The sequence below is a fragment of the Narcine bancroftii genome, unplaced genomic scaffold (genome assembly GCF_036971445.1).
Source record: "Narcine bancroftii isolate sNarBan1 unplaced genomic scaffold, sNarBan1.hap1 Scaffold_160, whole genome shotgun sequence".
In the NCBI taxonomy this organism is placed as follows: Eukaryota; Metazoa; Chordata; class Chondrichthyes; order Torpediniformes; family Narcinidae; genus Narcine; species Narcine bancroftii.
The window spans coordinates 5,280,680-5,305,992 of record NW_027211895.1 but is presented as its reverse complement, the minus strand read 5'-3'; positions in this window follow the sequence as shown (position 1 = coordinate 5,305,992).

Sequence of the window (25,313 nt, the reverse complement as noted above, 5' to 3'; positions counted from 1 at the left end):
GCGGGGAATCAGCGGTGGTGAATCAGAGATGTGGAATCAGAGGCGGGGAATCAGAGGCAGGGAATCAGACGCGGGGAATCAGAGGCGGGGAATCATAGCTGGCGAATCAGAGGCGGAGAATCAGAGATGGGGAATCAGAGGCAGGGAATCAGAATCAGAAGCGGGGAATCAGAGGCCGGAAATCAGAGGCCGGGAATCAGATGCTGGGAATGAGAGGCCGGGAATCAGAGGTGGGGAATCAGAGGCGGTGAATCAGACATGGGTAATCAGAGGCGGGGAATCAGAGGCAGGAAATCAGACACGGGGAATGAGAGTCTGGGAATCAGATCTGGGAAATTAGAGGCAGGGAATCAGAGTTGGGGATTCAGAGGCGGGGAATCAGATATGGGGAAACAGAGGCGGGGAATCAGAGGCGGGCAAATAGAGGCGGGGATCAGATATGGGGAAACAGAAGAGGGGAATCAGAGGCGGGGAAACAGAGGCGGGGAATCAGATATGGGGAATCAGAGGTGGGGAATCAGAGGTTGGGAATCAGAGGCAGGGAATCAGAGGCTGGGAATCAGATGCATGGAATCAGATGCGGGGAATCAGAGGCGGGGAATCAGAGCTGGGGAATCAGAGGTGGGGAATCAAAGTTGGGGAATCAGAGTCGGGGACTTAGATATGGGGAAACAGAGGCGGGGAATCAGAGGTGGGGTACAGAAGGCGGGGAATCAGATATGGGGAATCAGAGATGGGGAATCAGAGGCAGGGAATTAGATGTGCGGAATCAGAGATGGGCAATCAGAGGTGGGGAATCAGAATCAGAAGCAGGGAATCAGAGGCAGGGAATCAGTGTTGGGGATTCAGAGGCGGGGAATCAGATATGGGGAAACAGAGGCGGGGAATCAGAGGCGGGAAAACAGAGGCGGGGAATTAGATATGGGGAATCAGAGGTGGGGAATCAGAGGTGGTGAATCAGAGATGGGGAATCACAGGCGGGGAATCAGAGGCAGGGAATAGAACGCGGGGAATCAGAGGCAGGGAATCAGAGTTGGGGCATCAGAGGTTGGGAATTAGATATGGGGAAACAGAGGCGGGTTATCAGAGGCGGGGAAACAGAGGCGGGGAATCAGATATGGGGAATCAGAGGTGGGGAATCAGAGGTTGGGAATCAGAGGCAGGGAATCAGAGGCTTGGAATCAGATGCAGGGAATCAGATGCGGGGAATCAGAGGCGGGGAATCAGAGCTGGGGAATCAGAGGCGGGGAATCAGAGTTGGGGAATCAGAGGCGGGGAATCATATATGGGGAATCAGAGGCGGGGAATCAGAGGTGGGGAAACAGAGGCGGGGAATCAGATATGGGGAATCAGAGGTGGGGAATCAGGGGCGGGGTATCAGTGGCAGGGAATCAGAGGCGGGAAATCAGAGGCCGGGAATCAGAGGCGGTGAATCAGGGGCGGGGAATCAGAGGCAGGGAATCGGATGTGCGGAATCAGAGATGGGGAATCAGAGGTGGGGAATCAGAATCAGAAGAAGGGAATCGGAGGCCGGGAATTAGAGGCCGGAATCAGATGCCGGGAATAAGAGGCCGGGAATCAGAGGTTGGGAATCAGAGTCCGGGAATCAGAGATGGGGAATCAGAGGCGGGGAATCAGAGGCGGGGAAACAGAGGCGAGGAATCAGATATGGGGATTCAGAGGTGGCGAATCAAAGGCGGTGAATCAGAGGCGGGGAATCAGAGCTGGTGAATCAGAGGCGGGGAATCAGAGTTGGGGAATCAGAGGCGGGGAATCAGAGCTGGGGAATCAGAGTCGGGGAATCAGAGGCAGGGAATCAGATGTGCGGAATCAGAGATGGGGAATCAGAGGCGGGGAATCAGAGCTGGAGAATCAGAGGTGGGGAATCAGAGTTGGGGAATCAGAGGCGGGGACTTAGATATTGGGAAACAGAGGCGGGGAATCAGAGGCGGGGAACAGAGGCGGGGAATCAGATATGGGGAATCAGAGGTGGGGAATCAGAGGCAGGGAATCAGATGTGCGCAATCAGAGATGGGGAATCAGAGGCAGGGAATCAGAATCAGAAGCAGGGAATCAGAGTCCGGGGATCAGAGGCCGGAATCAGATGCCGGGAATAAGAGGCCGGGAATCAGAGTTGGGGAATCAGAGTCCGGGAATCAGAGATGGGGAATAAGAGGTGGCGAATCAAAGGCGGTGAATCAGAGATGGGGAATCAGAGGCCGGGAATCAGAGGCAGGGAATCAAACACGGGGAATCAGAGGCGGGGAATCAGAGCTGGGGAATCAGAGGCGGGGAATCAGAGTTGGGGAATCAGAGGCGGGGAATCAGATATGGGGAAACAGGGGCTGGGAATCAGAGGTGGGGAATAAGACGCGGGGAATCAGAGGCGGAGAATCAGAGCTGGGGAATCAGAGGCAGTGAATCAGAGGCGGGTAATCAGAGGCAGGGAATCGGATGTGCTGAATCAGAGATGGGGAATCAGAGGTGGGGAATCAGAGGCGGTGATTCAGACATGGGTAATCAGAGGCGGGGAATCAGAGGCAGGAAATCAGACACGGGGAATCAGAGGCGGGGAATCAGAGCTGGGAAATTAGAGGCAGGGAATCAGAGTTGGGGATTCAGAGGCGGGGAATCAGATATGGGTAAACAGAGGCGGGGAATCAGAGGCGGGCAAATAGAGGCGGGGAATCAGATATGGGGAAACAGAGGCGGGGAATCAGAGGCGGTGAAACAGAGGTGGGGAATCAGAAATGGGGAATCAGAGGTGGGGAATCAGAGGTGGTGAATCAGAGATGGGGAATCACAGGCGGGGAATCAGAGGCAGGGAATAGAACGCGGGGAATCAGAGGCAGGGAATCAGAGTTGGGGCATCAGAGGTTGGGAATTAGATATGGGGAAACAGAGGCGGGGAATCAGAGGCGGGGAAACAGAGGAGGGGAATCAGATATGGGGAATCAGAGGTGGGGAATCAGAGGTGGTGAATCAGAGATGGGGAATCACAGGCGGGGAATCAGAGGCAGGGAATAGAACGCGGGGAATCAGAGGCAGGGAATTAGAGTTGGGGCATCAGAGGTTGGGAATTAGATATGGGGAAACAGAGGCGGGGAATCAGAGGCGGGGAAACAGAGGCGGGGAATCAGATATGGGGAATCAGAGGTGGGGAATCAGAGGCAGGGAATCAGATGTGCGGAATCAGAGATGGGGAATCAGAGGCAGGGAATCAGAATCAGAAGCGGGGAATCAGAGGCCGGGAATCAGAGGCCGGGAATCAGATGCTGGGAATAAGAGGCCGGGAATCAGAGGTGGGGAATCAGAGTCCGGGAATCAGAGATGGGGATTCAGAGGCGGGGAATGAGATATGGATAATCAGAGGCGGGGAATCGGAGGCGGGGAAACAGAGGTGGGGAATCAGATATGGGGAATCAGAGGTGGCGAATCAAAGGCGGTGAATCAGAGATGGGGAATCAGAGGCGGGCAATCAGAGGCAGGGAATCAAACGCGGGGATTCAGAGGAGGGGAATCAGAGCTGGGGAATCAGTGGCGGGGAATCAGAGTTGGGGAATCAGAGGCGGGGAATCAGATATGGGGAAACAGGGGCTGGGAATCAGAGCGGGGAAACAGAGGCGAGGAATCAGATATGGGGAATCAGAGGTGTGGAATCAGAGGTTGGGAATCAGAGGCAGGGAATCAGAGGCGGGGAAACGGAGGCGGGGAATCAGATATGGGGAATCAGAGGTGGGGAATCAGAGCTGGGGAATCAGAGGTGGGGAATCAGAGTTGGGGAATCAGAGGCGGGGACTTAGATATGGGGAAACAGAGTCAGGGAATCAGAGGCGGGGAAACAGAGGCGGGGAATCAGATATGGGGAATCAGAGGTGGGGAATCAGAGGCAGGGAATCAGATGTGCGGAATCAGAGATGGGGAATCAGAGGCAGGGAATCAGAATCAGAAGCAGGGAATAAGACGCGGGGAATCTGAGGCGGGGAATCAGAGCTGGGGAATCAGAGGCTGTGAATCAGAGGCGGGGAATCAGAAGCAGGGAATCGGATGTGCGGAATCAGAGATGTGGAATCAGAGGTTGGGAATCAGAGGCGGTGAATCAGACATGGGTAATCAGAGGTGGGGAATCAGAGGCAGGAAATCAGACACGGGGAATCTGAGGCGGGGAATCAGAGGCGGGGAATCAGAGGCAGGGAATGGGATGTGCGGAATCAGAGATGGGGAATCAGAGGTGGGGAATCAGAGGCGGTGAATCAGACATGGGTAATCAGAGGCGGGGAATCAGAGGCAGGAAATCAGACACGGGGAATCAGATGCGGGGAATCAGAGCTGGGGAATTAGATGCAGGGAATCAGAGTTGGGGATTCAGAGGCGGGGAATCAGATATGGGGAAACTGAGGTGGGGAATCAGAGGTGGGCAAATAGAGGCGGGGAATCAGATATGGGGAAACAGAGGCGGGGAATCAGAGGCGGGGAAACAGAGGCGGGGAATCAGATATGGGGAATCAGAGGTGGGGAATCAGAGGTTGGGAATCACAGGCAGGGAATCAGAGGCGGGAATCAGATGCGGGGAATCAGATGCGGGGAATCAGAGGCGGGGAATCAGAGCTGGGGAATCAGAGGTGGGGAATCAGAGTTGGGGAATCAGAGGCGGGGACTTAGATATGGGGAAACAGAGGCGGGGAATCAGAGGCGGGGAAACAGAGGCGGGGAATCAGATATGGGGAATCAGAGGTGGGGAATCAGAGGCAGGGAAACAGATGTGCGGAATCAGAGATGGGGAATCAGAGGCAGGACATCAGAATCAGAAGCAGTGAATAAGACGCGGGGAATCAGAGGCGGGGAATCAGAGCTGGGGAATCAGAGGCAGTGAATCAGAGGCGGGGAATCAGAGGCAGGGAATCGGATGTGCGGAATCAGAGATGGGGAATCAGAGGTGGGGAATCAGAGGCGGTGAATCAGACATGGGTAATCAGAGGCGGGGAATCAGAGGCAGGAAATCAGACACGGGGAATGAGAGTCTGGGAATCAGAGCTGGGAAATTAGAGGCAGGGAATCAGAGTTGGGGATTCAGAGGCGGGGAATCAGATATGGGGAAACAGAGGCGGGGAATCAGAGGCGGGCAAATAGAGGCGGGGATCAGATATGGGGAAACAGAAGAGGGGAATCAGAGGCGGGGAAACAGAGGCGGGGAATCAGATATGGGGAATCAGAGGTGGGGAATCAGAGGTTGGGAATCAGAGGCAGGGAATCAGAGGCTGGGAATCAGATGCATGGAATCAGATGCGGGGAATCAGAGGCGGGGAATCAGAGCTGGGGAATCAGAGGTGGGGAATCAAAGTTGGGGAATCAGAGTCGGGGACTTAGATATGGGGAAACAGAGGCGGGGAATCAGAGGTGGGGTACAGAAGGCGGGGAATCAGATATGGGGAATCAGAGATGGGGAATCAGAGGCAGGGAATTAGATGTGCGGAATCAGAGATGGGGAATCAGAGGTGGGGAATCAGAATCAGAAGCAGGGAATCAGAGGCAGGGAATCAGTGTTGGGGATTCAGAGGCGGGGAATCAGATATGGGGAAACAGAGGCGGGGAATCAGAGGCGGGAAAACAGAGGCGGGGAATTAGATATGGGGAATCAGAGGTGGGGAATCAGAGGTGGTGAATCAGAGATGGGGAATCACAGGCGGGGAATCAGAGGCAGGGAATAGAACGCGGGGAATCAGAGGCAGGGAATCAGAGTTGGGGCATCAGAGGTTGGGAATTAGATATGGGGAAACAGAGGCGGGTTATCAGAGGCGGGGAAACAGAGGCGGGGAATCAGATATGGGGAATCAGAGGTGGGGAATCAGAGGTTGGGAATCAGAGGCAGGGAATCAGAGGCATGGAATCAGATGCAGGGAATCAGATGCGGGGAATCAGAGGCGGGGAATCAGAGCTGGGGAATCAGAGGCGGGGAATCAGCGTTGGGGAATCAGAGGCGGGGAATCATATATGGGGAATCAGAGGCGGGGAATCAGAGGTGGGGAAACAGAGGCGGGGAATCAGATATGGGGAATCAGAGGTGGGGAATCAGGGGCGGGGTATCAGTGGCAGGGAATCAGAGGCGGGAAATCAGAGGCCGGGAATCAGAGGCGGTGAATCAGGGGCGGGGAATCAGAGGCAGGGAATCGGATGTGCGGAATCAGAGATGGGGAATCAGAGGTGGGGAATCAGAATCAGAAGAAGGGAATCGGAGGCCGGGAATTAGAGGCCGGAATCAGATGCCGGGAATAAGAGGCCGGGAATCAGAGGTTGGGAATCAGAGTCCGGGAATCAGAGATGGGGAATCAGAGGCGGGGAATCAGAGGCGGGGAAACAGAGGCGAGGAATCAGATATGGGGATTCAGAGGTGGCGAATCAAAGGCGGTGAATCAGAGGCGGGGAATCAGTGCTGGGGAATCAGAGGCGGGGAATCAGAGTTGGGGAATCAGAGGCGGGGAATCAGAGCTGGGGAATCAGAGTCGGGGAATCAGAGGCAGGGAATCAGATGTGCGGAATCAGAGATGGGGAATCAGAGGCGGGGAATCAGAGCTGGAGAATCAGAGGTGGGGAATCAGAGTTGGGGAATCAGAGGCGGGGACTTAGATATTGGGAAACAGAGGCGGGGAATCAGAGGCGGGGAACAGAGGCGGGGAATCAGATATGGGGAATCAGAGGTGGGGAATCAGAGGCAGGGAATCAGATGTGCGCAATCAGAGATGGGGAATCAGAGGCAGGGAATCAGAATCAGAAGCAGGGAATCAGAGGCCGGGGATCAGAGGCCGGAATCAGATGCCGGGAATAAGAGGCCGGGAATCAGAGTTGGGGAATCAGAGTCCGGGAATCAGAGATGGGGAATCAGAGGTGGCGAATCAAAGGCGGTGAATCAGAGATGGGGAATCAGAGGCCGGGAATCAGAGGCAGGGAATCAAACACGGGGAATCAGAGGCGGGGAATCAGAGCTGGGGAATCAGAGGCGGGGAATCAGAGTTGGGGAATCAGAGGCGGGGAATCAGATATGGGGAAACAGGGGCTGGGAATCAGAGGTGGGGAATCAGAGGCAGGGAATCAGATGTGCAGAATCAGAGATGGGGATCAGAGGCAGGGAATCAGAATCAGAAGCAGGGAATAAGACGCGGGGAATCAGAGGCGGAGAATCAGAGCTGGGGAATCAGAGGCAGTGAATCAGAGGCGGGTAATCAGAGGCAGGGAATCGGATGTGCTGAATCAGAGATGGGGAATCAGAGGTGGGGAATCAGAGGCGGTGATTCAGACATGGGTAATCAGAGGCGGGGAATCAGAGGCAGGAAATCAGACACGGGGAATCAGAGGCGGGGAATCAGAGCTGGGAAATTAGAGGCAGGGAATCAGAGTTGGGGATTCAGAGGCGGGGAATCAGATATGGGTAAACAGAGGCGGGGAATCAGAGGCGGGGAAACAGAGGTGGGGAATCAGAAATGGGGAATCAGAGGTGGGGAATCAGAGGTGGTGAATCAGAGATGGGGAACCACAGGCGGGGAATCAGAGGCAGGGAATAGAACGCGGGGAATCAGAGGCAGGGAATCAGAGTTGGGGCATCAGAGGTTGGGAATTAGATATGGGGAAACAGAGGCGGGGAATCAGAGGCGGGGAAACAGAGTAGGGGAATCAGATATGGGGAATCAGAGGTGGGGAATCACAGGTGGTGAATCAGAGATGGGGAATCACAGGCGGGGAATCAGAGGCAGGGAATAGAACGCGGGGAATCAGAGGCAGGGAATTAGAGTTGGGGCATCAGAGGTTGGGAATTAGATATGGGGAAACAGAGGCGGGGAATCAGAGGCGGGGAAACAGAGGCGGGGAATCAGATATGGGGAATCAGAGGTGGGGAATCAGAGGCAGGGAATCAGATGTGCGGAATCAGAGATGGGGAATCAGAGGCAGGGAATCAGAATCAGAAGCGGGGAATCAGAGGCCGGGAATCAGAGGCCGGGAATCAGATGCTGGGAATAAGAGGCCGGGAATCAAGGTGGGGAATCAGAGTCCGGGAATCAGAGATGGGGATTCAGAGGCGGGGAATGAGATATGGAGAATCAGAGGCGGGGAATCGGAGGCGGGGAAACAGAGGTGGGGAATCAGATATGGGGAATCAGAGGTGGCGAATCAAAGGCGGTGAATCAGAGATCGGGAATCAGAGGCGGGCAATCAGAGGCAGGGAATCAAACGCGGGGATTCAGAGGAGGGGAATCAGAGCTGGGGAATCAGTGGCGGGGAATCAGAGTTGGGGAATCAGAGGCGGGGAATCAGATATGGGGAAACAGGGGCTGGGAATCAGAGGCGGGGAAACAGAGGCGAGGAATCAGATATGGGGAATCAGAGGTGTGGAATCAGAGGTTGGGAATCAGAGGCAGGGAATCAGAGGCGGGGAAACGGAGGCGGGGAATCAGATATGGGGAATCAGAGGTGGCGAATCAAAGGCGGTGAAACAGAGATTGGGAATCAGGGCAGGGAATCAGAGGCAGGGAATCAAACACGGGGAATCAGAGCTGGGGAATCAGAGGCGGGGAATTAGAGTTGGGGAATCAGAGGAGGGGAATGAGAGGCGGGGAATCAGAGGCGGGGAATCAGAGGCAGGGAATCAGATGTGCGGAATCGGAGATGGGGAATCAGAGGCAGGGAATCAGAGGCGGGGAATCAGAGGCGGGGAATCAGAGGCCGGGAATCAGATATGGGGAAACAGAGGCGGGGAATCAGAGGCGGGGAAACAGAGGCGGGGAATCAGATATGGGGAATCAGAGGTGGGGAATCAGAGGTTGGGAATCAGAGGCAGGGAATCAGAGGCTTGGAATCAGATGCAGGGAATCAGATGCGGGGAATCAGAGGCGGGGAATCAGAGCTGGAGAATCAGAGGTGGGGAATCAGAGTTGGGGAATCAGAGGCGGGGACTTAGATATTGGGAAACAGAGGTGGGGAATCAGAGGCGGGGAAACAGAGGCGGGGAATCAGATATGGGGAATCAGAGGTGGGGAATCAGAGGCAGGGAATCAGATGTGCGCAATCAGAGATGGGGAATCAGAGGCAGGGAATCAGAATCAGAAGCAGGGAATCAGAGGCCGGGAATCAGATGCCGGAATCAGATGCCGGGAATAAGAGGCCGGGAATCAGAGGTGGGGAATCAGAGTCCGGGAATCAGAGATGGGGATTCAGAGGCGGGGAATGAGATATGGGGAATCAGAGGCGGGGAATCAGAGGCGGGGATACAGAGGCGGGGAATCAGATATGGGGAATCAGTGGTGGCGAATCAAAGGCGGTGAATCAGAGATGGGGAATCAGAGGCGGGCAATCAGAGGCAGGGAATCAAACACGGGGAATCAGAGGCGGGGAATCAGAGCTGGGGAATCAGAGGCGGGGAATCAGGGTTGGGGAATCAGAGGCGGGGAATCAGATATGGAGAAACAGTGGCGGGGAATCAGAGGTGGGGAAACACAGGCGGGGAATCAGATATGGGGAATCAGAGGTGTGGAATCAGAGGTTGGGAATCAGAGGCAGGGAATCAGAGGCGGGGAAACAGAGGCGGGGAATCAGATATGGGGAATCAGAGGTGGCGAATCAAAGGCTGTGAATCAGAGATGGGGAATCACAGGTGGGGAATCAGAGGCAGGGAATAGAACGCGGGGAATCAGAGGCAGGGAATCAGAGTTGGGGCATCAGAGGTTGGGAATTAGATATGGGGAAACAGAGGTGGGTTATCAGAGGCGGGGAAACAGAGGCGGGGAATCAGATATGGGGAATCAGAGGTGGGGAATCAGAGGTTGGGAATCAGAGGCAGGGAATCAGAGGCTTGGAATCAGATGCAGGGAATCAGATGCGGGGAATCAGAGGCGGGGAATCAGAGCTGGGGAATCAGAGGCGGGGAATCAGAGTTGGGGAATCAGAGGCGGGGAATCATATATGGGGAATCAGAGGCGGGGAATCAGAGGTGGGGAAACAGAGGCGGGGAATCAGATATGGGGAATCAGAGGTGGGGAGTCAGGGGCGGGGTATCAGTGGCAGGGAATCAGAGGCGGGAAATCAGAGGCTGGGAATCAGAGGCGGTGAATCAGGGGCGGGGAATCAGAGGCAGGGAATCGGATGTGCGGAATCAGAGATGGGGAATCAGAGGTGGGGAATCAGAATCAGAAGAAGGGAATCGGAGGCCGGGAATTAGAGGCCGGAATCAGATGCCGGGAATAAGAGGCCGGGAATCAGAGGTTGGGAATCAGAGTCCGGGAATCAGAGATGGGGAATCAGAGGCGGGGAATGAGATATGGGGAATCAGAGGCGGGGAATCAGAGGCGGGGAAACAGAGGCGAGGAATCAGATATGGGGATTCAGAGGTGGCGAATCAAAGGCGGTGAATCAGAGGCGGGGAATCAGAGCTGGGGAATCAGAGGCGGGGAATCAGAGTTGGGGAATCAGAGGCGGGGAATCAGAGCTGGGGAATCAGAGTCGGGGAATCAGAGGCAGGGAATCAGATGTGCGGAATCAGAGATGGGGAATCAGAGGCGGGGAATCAGAGCTGGAGAATCAGAGGTGGGGAATCAGAGTTGGGGAATCAGAGGCGGGGACTTAGATATTGGGAAAGAGAGGCGGGGAATCAGAGGCGGGGAAACAGAGGCGGGGAATCAGATATGGGGAATCAGAGGTGGGGAATCAGAGGCAGGGAATCAGATGTGCGCAATCAGAGATGGGGAATCAGAGGCAGGGAATCAGAATCAGAAGCAGGGAATCAGAGGCCGGGGATCAGAGGCCGGAATCAGATGCCGGGAATAAGAGGCCGGGAATCAGAGTTGGGGAATCAGAGTCCGGGAATCAGAGATGGGGAATCAGAGGTGGCGAATCAAAGGCGGTGAATCAGAGATGGGGAATCAGAGGCCGGGAATCAGAGGCAGGGAATCAAACACGGGGAATCAGAGGCGGGGAATCAGAGCTGGGGAATCAGAGGCGGGGAATCAGAGTTGGGGAATCAGAGGCGGGGAATCAGATATGGGGAAACAGGGGCTGGGAATCAGAGGTGGGGAATCAGAGGCAGGGAATCAGATGTGCAGAATCAGAGATGGGGATCAGAGGCAGGGAATCAGAATCAGAAGCAGGGAATAAGACGCGGGGAATCAGAGGCGGAGAATCAGAGCTGGGGAATCAGAGGCAGTGAATCATAGGCGGGTAATCAGAGGCAGGGAATCGGATGTGCTGAATCAGAGATGGGGAATCAGAGGTGGGGAATCAGAGGCGGTGATTCAGACATGGGTAATCAGAGGCGGGGAATCAGAGGCAGGAAATCAGACACGGGGAATCAGAGGCGGGGAATCAGAGCTGGGAAATTAGAGGCAGGGTAAAGAGATGGGGATTCAGAGGCGGGGAATCAGATATGGGTAAACAGAGGCGGGGAATCAGAGGTGGGCAAATAGAGGCGGGGAATCAGATATGGGGAAACAGAGGCGGGGAATCAGAGGCGGGGAAACAGAGGTGGGGAATCAGAAATGGGGAATCAGAGGTGGGGAATCAGAGGTGGTGAATCAGAGATGGGGAATCACAGGCGGGGAATCAGAGGCAGGGAATAGAACGCGGGGAATCAGAGGCAGGGGATCAGAGTTGGGGCATCAGAGGTTGGGAATTAGATATGGGGAAACAGAGGCGGGGAATCAGAGGCGGGGAAACAGAGGAGGGGAATCAGATATGGGGAATCATAGGTGGGGAATCAGAGGTGGTGAATCAGAGATGGGGAATCACAGGCGGGGAATCAGAGGCAGGGAATAGAACGCGGGGAATCAGAGGCAGGGAATTAGAGTTGGGGCATCAGAGGTTGGGAATTAGATATGGGGAAACAGAGGCGGGGAATCAGAGGCGTGGAAACAGAGGCGGGGAATCAGATATGGGGAATCAGAGGTGGGGAATCAGAGGCAGGGAATCAGAATCAGAAGCAGGGAATAAGACGCGGGGAATCTGAGGCGGGGAATCAGAGCTGGGGAATCAGAGGCTGTGAATCAGAGGCGGGGAATCAGAAGCAGGGAATCGGATGTGCGGAATCAGAGATGTAGAATCAGAGGTTGGGAATCAGAGGCGGTGAATCAGACATGGGTAATCAGAGGTGGGGAATCAGAGGCAGGAAATCAGACACGGGGAATCTGAGGCGGGGAATCAGAGGCGGGGAATCAGAGGCAGGGAATGGGATGTGCGGAATCAGAGATGGGGAATCAGAGGTGGGGAATCAGAGGCGGTGAATCAGACATGGGTAATCAGAGGCGGGGAATCAGAGGCAGGAAATCAGACACGGGGAATCAGATGCGGGGAATCAGAGCTGGGGAATTAGATGCAGGGAATCAGAGTTGGGGATTCAGAGGCGGGGAATCAGATATGGGGAAACTGAGGTGGGGAATCAGAGGTGGGCAAATAGAGGCGGGGAATCAGATATGGGGAAACAGAGGCGGGGAATCAGAGGCGGGGAAACAGAGGCGGGGAATCAGATATGGGGAATCAGAGGTGGGGAATCAGAGGTTGGGAATCACAGGCAGGGAATCAGAGGCGGGAATCAGATGCGGGGAATCAGATGCGGGGAATCAGAGGCGGGGAAACAGAGCTGGGGAATCAGAGGTGGGGAATCAGAGTTGGGGAATCAGAGGCGGGGACTTAGATATGGGGAAACAGAGGCGGGGAATCAGAGGCGGGGAAACAGAGGCGGGGAATCAGATATGGGGAATCAGAGGTGGGGAATCAGAGGCAGGGAAACAGATGTGCGGAATCAGAGATGGGGAATCAGAGGCAGGACATCAGAATCAGAAGCAGTGAATAAGACGCGGGGAATCAGAGGCGGGGAATCAGAGCTGGGGAATCAGAGGCAGTGAATCAGAGGCGGGGAATCAGAGGCAGGGAATCGGATGTGCGGAATCAGAGATGGGGAATCAGAGGTGGGGAATCAGAGGCGGTGAATCAGACATGGGTAATCAGAGGCGGGGAATCAGAGGCAGGAAATCAGACACGGGGAATGAGAGTCTGGGAATCAGAGCTGGGAAATTAGAGGCAGGGAATCAGAGTTGGGGATTCAGAGGCGGGGAATCAGATATGGGGAAACAGAGGCGGGGAATCAGAGGCGGGCAAATAGAGGCGGGGATCAGATATGGGGAAACAGAAGAGGGGAATCAGAGGCGGGAAAACAGAGGCGGGGAATCAGATATGGGGAATCAGAGGTGGGGAATCAGAGGTTGGGAATCAGAGGCAGGGAATCAGAGGCTGGGAATCAGATGCATGGAATCAGATGCGGGGAATCAGAGGCGGGGAATCAGAGCTGGGGAATCAGAGGTGGGGAATCAAAGTTGGGGAATCAGAGTCGGGGACTTAGATATGGGGAAACAGAGGCGGGGAATCAGAGGTGGGGTACAGAAGGCGGGGAATCAGATATGGGGAATCAGAGATGGGGAATCAGAGGCAGGGAATTAGATGTGCGGAATCAGAGATGGGGAATCAGAGGTGGGGAATCAGAATCAGAAGCAGGGAATCAGAGGCAGGGAATCAGTGTTGGGGATTCAGAGGCGGGGAATCAGATATGGGGAAACAGAGGCGGGGAATCAGAGGCGGGAAAACAGAGGCGGGGAATTAGATATGGGGAATCAGAGGTGGGGAATCAGAGGTGGTGAATCAGAGATGGGGAATCACAGGCGGGGAATCAGAGGCAGGGAATAGAACGCGGGGAATCAGAGGCAGGGAATCAGAGTTGGGGCATCAGAGGTTGGGAATTAGATATGGGGAAACAGAGGCGGGTTATCAGAGGCGGGGAAACAGAGGCGGGGAATCAGATATGGGGAATCAGAGGTGGGGAATCAGAGGTTGGGAATCAGAGGCAGGGAATCAGAGGCTTGGAATCAGATGCAGGGAATCAGATGCGGGGAATCAGAGGCGGGGAATCAGAGCTGGGGAATCAGAGGCGGGGAATCAGCGTTGGGGAATCAGAGGCGGGGAATCATATATGGGGTATCAGAGGCGGGGAATCAGAGGTGGGAAACAGAGGCGGGGAATCAGATATGGGGAATCAGAGGTGGGGAATCAGGGGCGGGGTATCAGTGGCAGGGAATCAGAGGCGGGAAATCAGAGGCCGGGAATCAGAGGCGGTGAATCAGGGGCGGGGAATCAGAGGCAGGGAATCGGATGTGCGGAATCAGAGATGGGGAATCAGAGGTGGGGAATCAGAATCAGAAGAAGGGAATCGGAGGCCGGGAATTAGAGGCCGGAATCAGATGCCGGGAATAAGAGGCCGGGAATCAGAGGTTGGGAATCAGAGTCCGGGAATCAGAGATGGGGAATCAGAGGCGGGGAATCAGAGGCGGGGAAACAGAGGCGAGGAATCAGATATGGGGATTCAGAGGTGGCGAATCAAAGGCGGTGAATCAGAGGCGGGGAATCAGAGCTGGGGAATCAGAGGCGGGGAATCAGAGTTGGGGAATCAGAGGCGGGGAATCAGAGCTGGGGAATCAGAGTCGGGGAATCAGAGGCAGGGAATCAGATGTGCGGAATCAGAGATGGGGAATCAGAGGCGGGGAATCAGAGCTGGAGAATCAGAGGTGGGGAATCAGAGTTGGGGAATCAGAGGCGGGGACTTAGATATTGGGAAACAGAGGCGGGGAATCAGAGGCGGGGAACAGAGGCGGGGAATCAGATATGGGGAATCAGAGGTGGGGAATCAGAGGCAGGGAATCAGATGTGCGCAATCAGAGATGGGGAATCAGAGGCAGGGAATCAGAATCAGAAGCAGGGAATCAGAGGCCGGGGATCAGAGGCCGGAATCAGATGCCGGGAATAAGAGGCCGGGAATCAGAGTTGGGGAATCAGAGTCCGGGAATCAGAGATGGGGAATCAGAGGTGGCGAATCAAAGGCGGTGAATCAGAGATGGGGAATCAGAGGCCGGGAATCAGAGGCAGGGAATCAAACACGGGGAATCAGAGGCGGGGAATCAGAGCTGGGGAATCAGAGGCGGGGAATCAGAGTTGGGGAATCAGAGGCGGGGAATCAGATATGGGGAAACAGGGGCTGGGAATCAGAGGTGGGGAATCAGAGGCAGGGAATCAGATGTGCAGAATCAGAGATGGGGATCAGAGGCAGGGAATCAGAATCAGAAGCAGGGAATAAGACGCGGGGAATCAGAGGCGGAGAATCAGAGCTGGGGAATCAGAGGCAGTGAATCAGAGGCGGGTAATCAGAGGCAGGGAATCGGATGTGCTGAATCAGAGATGGGGAATCAGAGGTGGGGAATCAGAGGCGGTGATTCAGACATGGGTAATCAGAGGCGGGGAATCAGAGGCAGGAAATCAGACACGGGGAATCAGAGGCGGGGAATCAGAGCTGGGAAATTAGAGGCAGGGAATCAGAGTTGGGGATTCAGAGGCGGGGAATCAGATATGGGTAAACAGAGGCGGGGAATCAGAGGCGGGGAAACAGAGGTGGGGAATCAGAAATGGGGAATCAGAGGTGGGGAATCAGAGGTGGTGAATCAGAGATGGGGAATCACAGGCGGGGAATCAGAGGCAGGGAATAGAACGCGGGGAATCAGAGGCAGGGAATCAGAGTTGGGGCATCAGAGGTTGGGAATTAGATATGGGGAAACAGAGGCGGGGAATCAGAGGCGGGGAAACAGAGTAGGGGAATCAGATATGGGGAATCAGAGGTGGGGAATCACAGGTGGTGAATCAGAGATGGGGAATCACAGGCGGGGAATCAGAGGCAGGGAATAGAACGCGGGGAATCAGAGGCAGGGAATCAGCGTTGGGGAATCAGAGGCGGGGAATCATATATGGGGTATCAGAGGCGGGGAATCAGAGGTGGGAAACAGAGGCGGGGAATCAGATATGGGGAATCAGAGGTGGGGAATCAGGGGCGGGGTATCAGTGGCAGGGAATCAGAGGCGGGAAATCAGAGGCCGGGAATCAGAGGCGGTGAATCAGGGGCGGGGAATCAGAGGCAGGGAATCGGATGTGCGGAATCAGAGATGGGGAATCAGAGGTGGGGAATCAGAATCAGAAGAAGGGAATCGGAGGCCGGGAATTAGAGGCCGGAATCAGATGCCGGGAATAAGAGGCCGGGAATCAGAGGTTGGGAATCAGAGTCCGGGAATCAGAGATGGGGAATCAGAGGCGGGGAATCAGAGGCGGGGAAACAGAGGCGAGGAATCAGATATGGGGATTCAGAGGTGGCGAATCAAAGGCGGTGAATCAGAGGCGGGGAATCAGAGGCGGGGAATCAGAGTTGGGGAATCAGAGGCGGGGAATCAGAGCTGGGGAATCAGAGTCGGGGAATCAGAGGCAGGGAATCAGATGTGCGGAATCAGAGATGGGGAATCAGAGGCGGGGAATCAGAGCTGGAGAATCAGAGGTGGGGAATCAGAGTTGGGGAATCAGAGGCGGGGACTTAGATATTGGGAAACAGAGGCGGGGAATCAGAGGCGGGGAACAGAGGCGGGGAATCAGATATGGGGAATCAGAGGTGGGGAATCAGAGGCAGGGAATCAGATGTGCGCAATCAGAGATGGGGAATCAGAGGCAGGGAATCAGAATCAAAGCAGGGAATCAGAGGCCGGGGATCAGAGGCCGGAATCAGATGCCGGGAATAAGAGGCCGGGAATCAGAGTTGGGGAATCAGAGTCCGGGAATCAGAGATGGGGAATCAGAGGTGGCGAATCAAAGGCGGTGAATCAGAGATGGGGAATCAGAGGCCGGGAATCAGAGGCAGGGAATCAAACACGGGGAATCAGAGGCGGGGAATCAGAGCTGGGGAATCAGAGGCGGGGAATCAGAGTTGGGGAATCAGAGGCGGGGAATCAGATATGGGGAAACAGGGGCTGGGAATCAGAGGTGGGGAATCAGAGGCAGGGAATCAGATGTGCAGAATCAGAGATGGGGATCAGAGGCAGGGAATCAGAATCAGAAGCAGGGAATAAGACGCGGGGAATCAGAGGCGGAGAATCAGAGCTGGGGAATCAGAGGCAGTGAATCAGAGGCGGGTAATCAGAGGCAGGGAATCGGATGTGCTGAATCAGAGATGGGGAATCAGAGGTGGGGAATCAGAGGCGGTGATTCAGACATGGGTAATCAGAGGCGGGGAATCAGAGGCAGGAAATCAGACACGGGGAATCAGAGGCGGGGAATCAGAGCTGGGAAATTAGAGGCAGGGAATCAGAGTTGGGGATTCAGAGGCGGGGAATCAGATATGGGTAAACAGAGGCGGGGAATCAGAGGCGGGGAAACAGAGGTGGGGAATCAGAAATGGGGAATCAGAGGTGGGGAATCAGAGGTGGTGAATCAGAGATGGGGAATCACAGGCGGGGAATCAGAGGCAGGGAATAGAACGCGGGGAATCAGAGGCAGGGAATCAGAGTTGGGGCATCAGAGGTTGGGAATTAGATATGGGGAAACAGAGGCGGGGAATCAGAGGCGGGGAAACAGAGTAGGGGAATCAGATATGGGGAATCAGAGGTGGGGAATCACAGGTGGTGAATCAGAGATGGGGAATCACATGCGGGGAATCAGAGGCAGGGAATAGAACGCGGGGAATCAGAGGCAGGGAATTAGAGTTGGGGCATCAGAGGTTGGGAATTAGATATGGGGAAACAGAGGCGGGCAATCAGAGGCGGGGAAACAGAGGCGGGGAATCAGATATGGGGAATCAGAGGTGGGGAATCAGAGGCAGGGAATCAGATGTGCGGAATCAGAGATGGGGAATCAGAGGCAGGGAATCAGAATCAGAAGCGGGGAATCAGAGGCCGGGAATCAGAGGCCGGGAATCAGATGCTGGGAATATGAGGCCGGGAATCAGAGGTGGGGAATCAGAGTCCGGGAATCAGAGATGGGGATTCAGAGGCGGGGAATGAGATATGGAGAATCAGAGGCGGGGAATCGGAGGCGGGGAAACAGAGGTGGGGAATCAGATATGGGGAATCAGAGGTGGCGAATCAAAGGCGGTGAATCAGAGATCGGGAATCAGAGGCGGGCAATCAGAGGCAGGGAATCAAACGCGGGGATTCAGAGGAGGGGAATCAGAGCTGGGGAATCAGTGGCGGGGAATCAGAGTTGGGGAATCAGAGGCGGGGAATCAGATATGGGGAAACAGGGGCTGGGAATCAGAGGCGGGGAAACAGAGGCGAGGAATCAGATATGGGGAATCAGAGGTGTGGAATCAGAGGTTGGGAATCAGAGGCAGGGAATCAGAGGCGGGGAAACGGAGGCGGGGAATCAGATATGGGGAATCAGAGGTGGCGAATCAAAGGCGGTGAAACAGAGATGGGGAATCAGGGCAGGGAATCAGAGGCAGGGAATCAAACACGGGGAATCAGAGCTGGGGAATCAGAGGCGGGGAATTAGAGTTGGGGAATCAGAGGAGGGGAATGAGAGGCGGGGAATCAGAGGCGGGGAATCAGAGGCAGGGAATCGGATGTGCGGAATCGGAGATGGGGAATCAGAGGCAGGGAATCAGAGGCGGGGAATCAGAGGCGGGGAATCAGAGGCCGGGAATCAGATATGGGGAAACAGAGGCGGGGAATCAGAGGCGGGGAAACAGAGGCGGGGAATCAGATATGGGGAATCAGAGGTGGGGAATCAGAGGTTGGGAATCAGAGGCAGGGAATCAGAGGCTTGGAATCAGATGCAGGGAATCAGATGCGGGGAATCAGAGGCGGGGAATCAGAGCTGGAGAATCAGAGGTGGGGAATCAGAGTTGGGGAATCAGAGGCGGGGACTTAGATATTGGGAAACAGAGGTGGGGAATCAGAGGCGGGGAAACAGAGGCGGGGAATCAGATATGGGGAATCAGAGGTGGGGAATCAGAGGCAGGGAATCAGATGTGCGCAATCAGAGATGGGGAATCAGAGGCAGGGAATCAGAATCAGAGGCCGGGAATCAGATGCCGGAATCAGATGCCGGGAATAAGAGGCCGGGAATCAGAGGTGGGGAATCAGAGTCCGGGAATCAGAGATGGGGATTCAGAGGCGGGGAATGAGATATGGGGAATCAGAGGCGGGGAATCAGAGGCGGGGATACAGAGGCGGGGAATCAGATATGGGGAATCAGTGGTGGCGAATCAAAGGCGGTGAATCAGAGATGGGGAATCAGAGGCGGGCAATCAGAGGCAGGGAATCAAACACGGGGAATCAGAGGCGGGGAATCAGAGCTGGGGAATCAGAGGCGGGGAATCAGGGTTGGGGAATCAGAGGCGGGGAATCAGATATGGAGAAACAGTGGCGGGGAATCAGAGGTGGGGAAACACAGGCGGGGAATCAGATATGGGGAATCAGAGGTGTGGAATCAGAGGTTGGGAATCAGAGGCAGGGAATCAGAGGCGGGGAAACAGAGGCGGGGAATCAGATATGGGGAATCAGAGGTGGCGAATCAAAGGCTGTGAATCAGAGATGGGGAATCACAGGTGGGGAATCAGAGGCAGGGAATAGAACGCGGGGAATCAGAGGCAGGGAATCAGAGTTGGGGCATCAGAGGTTGGGAATTAGATATGGGGAAACAGAGGTGGGTTATCAGAGGCGGGGAAACAGAGGCGGGGAATCAGATATGGGGAATCAGAGGTGGGGAATCAGAGGTTGGGAATCAGAGGCAGGGAATCAGAGGCTTGGAATCAGATGCAGGGAATCAGATGCGGGGAATCAGAGGCGGGGAATCAGAGCTGGGGAATCAGAGGCGGGGAATCAGAGTTGGGGAATCAGAGGCGGGGAATCATATATGGGGAATCAGAGGCGGGGAATCAGAGGTGGGGAAACAGAGGCGGGGAATCAGATATGGGGAATCAGAGGTGGGGAGTCAGGGGCGGGGTATCAGTGGCAGGGAATCAGAGGCGGGAAATCAGAGGCTGGGAATCAGAGGCGGTGAATCAGGGGCGGGGAATCAGAGGCAGGGAATCGGATGTGCGGAATCAGAGATGGGGAATCAGAGGTGGGGAATCAGAATCAGAAGAAGGGAATCGGAGGCCGGGAATTAGAGGCCGGAATCAGATGCCGGGAATAAGAGGCCGGGAATCAGAGGTTGGGAATCAGAGTCCGGGAATCAGAGATGGGGAATCAGAGGCGGGGAATGAAATATGGGGAATCAGAGGCGGGGAATCAGAGGCGGGGAAACAGAGGCGAGGAATCAGATATGGGGATTCAGAGGTGGCGAATCAAAGGCGGTGAATCAGAGGCGGGGAATCAGAGCTGGGGAATCAGAGGCGGGGTATCAGAGTTGGGGAATCAGAGGTGGGGAATCAGAGCTGGGGAATCAGAGTCGGGGAATCAGAGGCAGGGAATCAGATGTGCGGAATCAGAGATGGGGAATCAGAGGCGGGGAATCAGAGCTGGAGAATCAGAGGTGGGGAATCAGAGTTGGGGAATCAGAGGCGGGGACTTAGATATTGGGAAAGAGAGGCGGGGAATCAGAGGCGGGGAAACAGAGGCGGGGAATCAGATATGGGGAATCAGAGGTGGGGAATCAGAGGCAGGGAATCAGATGTGCGCAATCAGAGATGGGGAATCAGAGGCAGGGAATCAGAATCAGAAGCAGGGAATCAGAGGCCGGGGATCAGAGGCCGGAATCAGATGCCGGGAATAAGAGGCCGGGAATCAGAGTTGGGGAATCAGAGTCCGGGAATCAGAGATGGGGAATCAGAGGTGGCGAATCAAAGGCGGTGAATCAGAGATGGGGAATCAGAGGCCGGGAATCAGAGGCAGGGAATCAAACACGGGGAATCAGAGGCGGGGAATCAGAGCTGGGGAATCAGAGGCGGGGAATCAGAGTTGGGGAATCAGAGGCGGGGAATCAGATATGGGGAAACAGGGGCTGGGAATCAGAGGTGGGGAATCAGAGGCAGGGAATCAGATGTGCAGAATCAGAGATGGGGATCAGAGGCAGGGAATCAGAATCAGAAGCAGGGAATAAGACGCGGGGAATCAGAGGCGGAGAATCAGAGCTGGGGAATCAGAGGCAGTGTATCATAGGCGGGTAATCAGAGGCAGGGAATCGGATGTGCTGAATCAGAGATGGGGAATCAGAGGTGGGGAATCAGAGGCGGTGATTCAGACATGGGTAATCAGAGGCGGGGAATCAGAGGCAGGAAATCAGACACGGGGAATCAGAGGCGGGGAATCAGAGCTGGGAAATTAGAGGCAGGGAATCAGAGTTGGGGATTCAGAGGCGGGGAATCAGATATGGGTAAACAGAGGCGGGGAATCAGAGGTGGGCAAATAGAGGCGGGGAATCAGATATGGGGAAACAGAGGCGGGGAATCAGAGGCGGGGAAACAGAGGTGGGGAATCAGAAATGGGGAATCAGAGGTGGGGAATCAGAGGTGGTGAATCAGAGATGGGGAATCACAGGCGGGGAATCAGAGGCAGGGAATAGAACGCGGGGAATCAGAGGCAGGGGATCAGAGTTGGGGCATCAGAGGTTGGGAATTAGATATGGGGAAACAGAGGCGGGGAATCAGAGGCGGGGAAACAGAGGAGGGGAATCAGATATGGGGAATCATAGGTGGGGAATCAGAGGTGGTGAATCAGAGATGGGGAATCACAGGCGGGGAATCAGAGGCAGGGAATAGAACGCGGGGAATCAGAGGCAGGGAATTAGAGTTGGGGCATCAGAGGTTGGGAATTAGATATGGGGAAACAGAGGCGGGGAATCAGAGGCGTGGAAACAGAGGCGGGGAATAAGATATGGGGAATCAGAGGTGGGGAATCAGAGGCAGGGAATCAGATGTGCGGAATCAGAGATGGGGAATCAGAGGCAGGGAATCAGAATCAGAAGCGGGGAATCAGAGGCCGGGAATCAGAGGCCGGGAATCAGATGCTGGGAATAAGAGGCCGGGAATCAGAGGTGGGGAATCAGAGTCCGGGAATCAGAGATGGGGATTCAGAGGCGGGGAATGAGATATGGGGAATCAGAGGCGGGGAATCAGAGGCGGGGATACAGAGGCGGGGAATCAGATATGGGGAATCAGAGGTGGCGAATCAAAGGCGGTGAATCAGAGATGGGGAATCAGAGGCGGGCAATCAGAGGCAGGGTATCAAACACGGGGAATCAGAGGCGGGGAATCAGAGCCGGGGAATCAGAGGCAGGGAATCAGGGTTGGGGAATCAGAGGCGGGGAATCAGATATGGAGAAACAGTGGCGGGGAATCAGAGGTGGGGAAACACAGGCGGGGAATCAGATATGGGGAATCAGAGGTGTGGAATCAGAGGTTGGGAATCAGAGGCAGGGAATCAGAGGCGGGGAAACAGAGGCGGGGAATCAGATATGGGGAATCAGAGGTGGCGAATCAAAGGCGGTGAAACAGAGATGGGGAATCAGGGCAGGGAATCAGAGGCAGGGAATCAAACACGGGGAATCAGAGCTGGGGAATCAGAGGCGGGGAATTAGAGTTGGGGAATCAGAAGAGGGGAATCAGAGGCGGGGTATCAGAGGCGGGGAATCAGATATGGGGAATCAGAGGTGGGGAATCAGATGTTGGGAATCAGAGGCAGGGAATCAGAGGCGGGGAATCAGAGGCGGGGAATCAGAGGCCGGGAATCAGATATGGGGAAACAGAGGCGGGGAATCAGAGGCGGGGAAACAGAGGCGGGGAATCAGATATGGGGAATCAGAGGTGGGGAATCAGAGGTTGGGAATCAGAGGCAGGGAATCAGAGGCTTGGAATCAGATGCAGGGAATCAGATGCGGGGAATCAGAGGCGGGGAATCAGAGCTGGAGAATCAGAGGTGGGGAATCAGAGTTGGGGAATCAGAGGCGGGGACTTAGATATTGGGAAACAGAGGCGGTGAATCAGAGGCGGGGAAACAGAGGCGGGAAATCAGATATGGGGAATCAGAGGTGGGGAATCACAGGCAGGGAATCAGATGTGCGCAATCAGAGATGGGGAATCAGAGGCAGGGAATCAGAATCAGAAGCAGGGAATCAGAGGCCGGGAATCAGAGGCCGGAATCAGATGCCGGGAATAAGAGGGGTGGAATCAGAGGTGGGGAATCAGAGTCCGGGAATCAGAGATGGGGATTCAGAGGCGGGGAATGAGATATGGGGAATCAGAGGCGGGGAATCAGAGGCGGGGAAACAGAGGCGGGGAATCAGATATGGGGAATCAGAGGTGGCGAATGAAAGGCGGTCAATCAGAGATGGGTAATCAGAGGCCGGGAATCAGAGGCAGGGAATCAAACACGGGGAATCAGAGGCGGGGTATCAGAGCTGGGGAATCAGGGGCGGGGAATCAGAGTTGGGGAATCAGAGGCGGGGAATCAGAGGCAGGGAATCAATATGGGAATTCAGAGGTGGGGAATCAGATGTTGGGAATCAGAGGCAGGGAATCAGAGGCGAGGAATCAGAATTGGGGAATCAGAGATGGGGAATCAGAGATGGGGAATCAGAGGCGGGGAATCAGACGCTGGGAATCAGAGGTGGTGAATCAGAGATGTGGAATCAGAGGCGGGGAATCAGAGGCAGGGAATCAGACGCGGGGAATCAGAGGTGGGGAATCATAGCTGGCGAATCAGAGGCGGGGAATCAGAGGTGGGGAATCAGAGGCGGGGAATCAGATATTGTTAATCAGAGGGGGGGAATCAGAGGCGGGGAAACAGAGGCGGGGAATCAGATATGGGGAATCAGAGGTGGGGAATCAGAGGCCGGTAATCAGACGCGGGGAATCAGAGGCGGGGATTCAGAGCTGCGGAATCAGAGGCGGGGAATCAGAGTTGGGGAATCAGAGGCGGGGAATCAGATATGGGGAATCAGAGGCGGGGAATCAGAGGCGGGGAAACAGAGGCGGGGAATCAGATATGGGGAATCAGAGGTGGGGAATCAGGGGCGGGGTATCAGTGACAGGGAATCAGAGGCGGGAAATCAGAGGCCGGGAATCAGAGGCGGTGAATCAGAGGCGGGGAATCAGAGGCAGGGAATCGGATGTGCGGAATCAGAGATGGGGAATCAGAGGTGGGGAATCAGAGGCGGTGAATCAGACATGGGTAATCAGAGGCGGGGAATCAGAGGCAGGAAATCAGACACGGGGAATCAGAGGCGGGGAATCAGAGCTGGGGAATTAGATGCAGGGAATAAGAGTTGGGGAATCAGAGGCGGGGAATCAGATATGGGGAAACAGTGGCGGGGAATCAGAGGCGGGGAAACAGAGGCGGGGAATCAGATATGGGGAATCAGAGCTGGGTATTCAGAGCTGGGGAATCAGAGGTGGGGAATCAGAGTTGGGGAATCAGAGGCGGGGACTTAGATATGGGGAAACAGAGGGGGGGAATCAGAGGCAGGGAAACAGAGGCGGGGAATCAGATATGGGGAATCAGAGGTGGGGAATCAGAGGCAGGGAATCAGATGTGCGGAATCAGAGATGGGGAATCAGAGGCAGGGAATCAGAATCAGAAGCAGGGAATAAGACGCGGGGAATCTGAGGGGGGGAATCAGAGCTGGGGAATCAGAGGCAGGGAATCAGACGCGGGGAATCAGAGGCGGTGAATCAGACATGGGTAATCAGAGGCGGGGAATCAGAGGCAGGAAATCAGACACTGGGAATCTGAGGCGGGGAATCAGAGGCAGGGAATGGGATGTGCGGAATCAGAGATGGGGAATCAGAGGTGGGGAATCAGAGGCGGTGAATCAGTCATGGGTAAACAGAGGCGGTGAATCAGAGGCAGGAAATCAGACACGGGGAATCAGAGGCGGGGAATCAGAGCTGGGGAATTAGATGCAGGGAATCAGAGTTGGGGATTCAGAGGCGGGGAATCAGATATGGGGAAACTGAGGTGGGGAATCAGAGGTGGGCAAATAGAGGCGGGGAATCAGATATGGGGAAACAGAGGCGGGGAATCAGAGGCGGGGAAACAGAGGCGGGGAATCAGATATGGGGAATCAGAGGTGGGGAATCAGAGGTTGGGAATCACAGGCAGGGAATCAGAGGCTGGGTATCAGATGCAGGGAATCAGATGCGGGGAATCAGAGGCGGGGAATCAGAGCTGGGGAATCAGAGGTGGAGAATCAGAGTTGGGGAATCAGAGGCGGGGACTTAGATATGGGGAAACCTAGGCGGGGAATCAGAGGCGGGGAAACAGAGGCGGGGAATCAGATATGGGGAATCAGAGGTGGGGAATCAGAGGCAGGGAATCAGATGTGCGGAATCAGAGATGGGGAATCAGAGGCAGGGAATCAGAATCAGAAGCAGGGAATAAGACGCGGGGAATCAGAGGCGGGGAATCAGATATGGGGAATCAGTGGTGGGGAATCAGAGGCGGTGAATCAGACATGGGTAATCAGAGGCGGGGAATCAGAGGCAG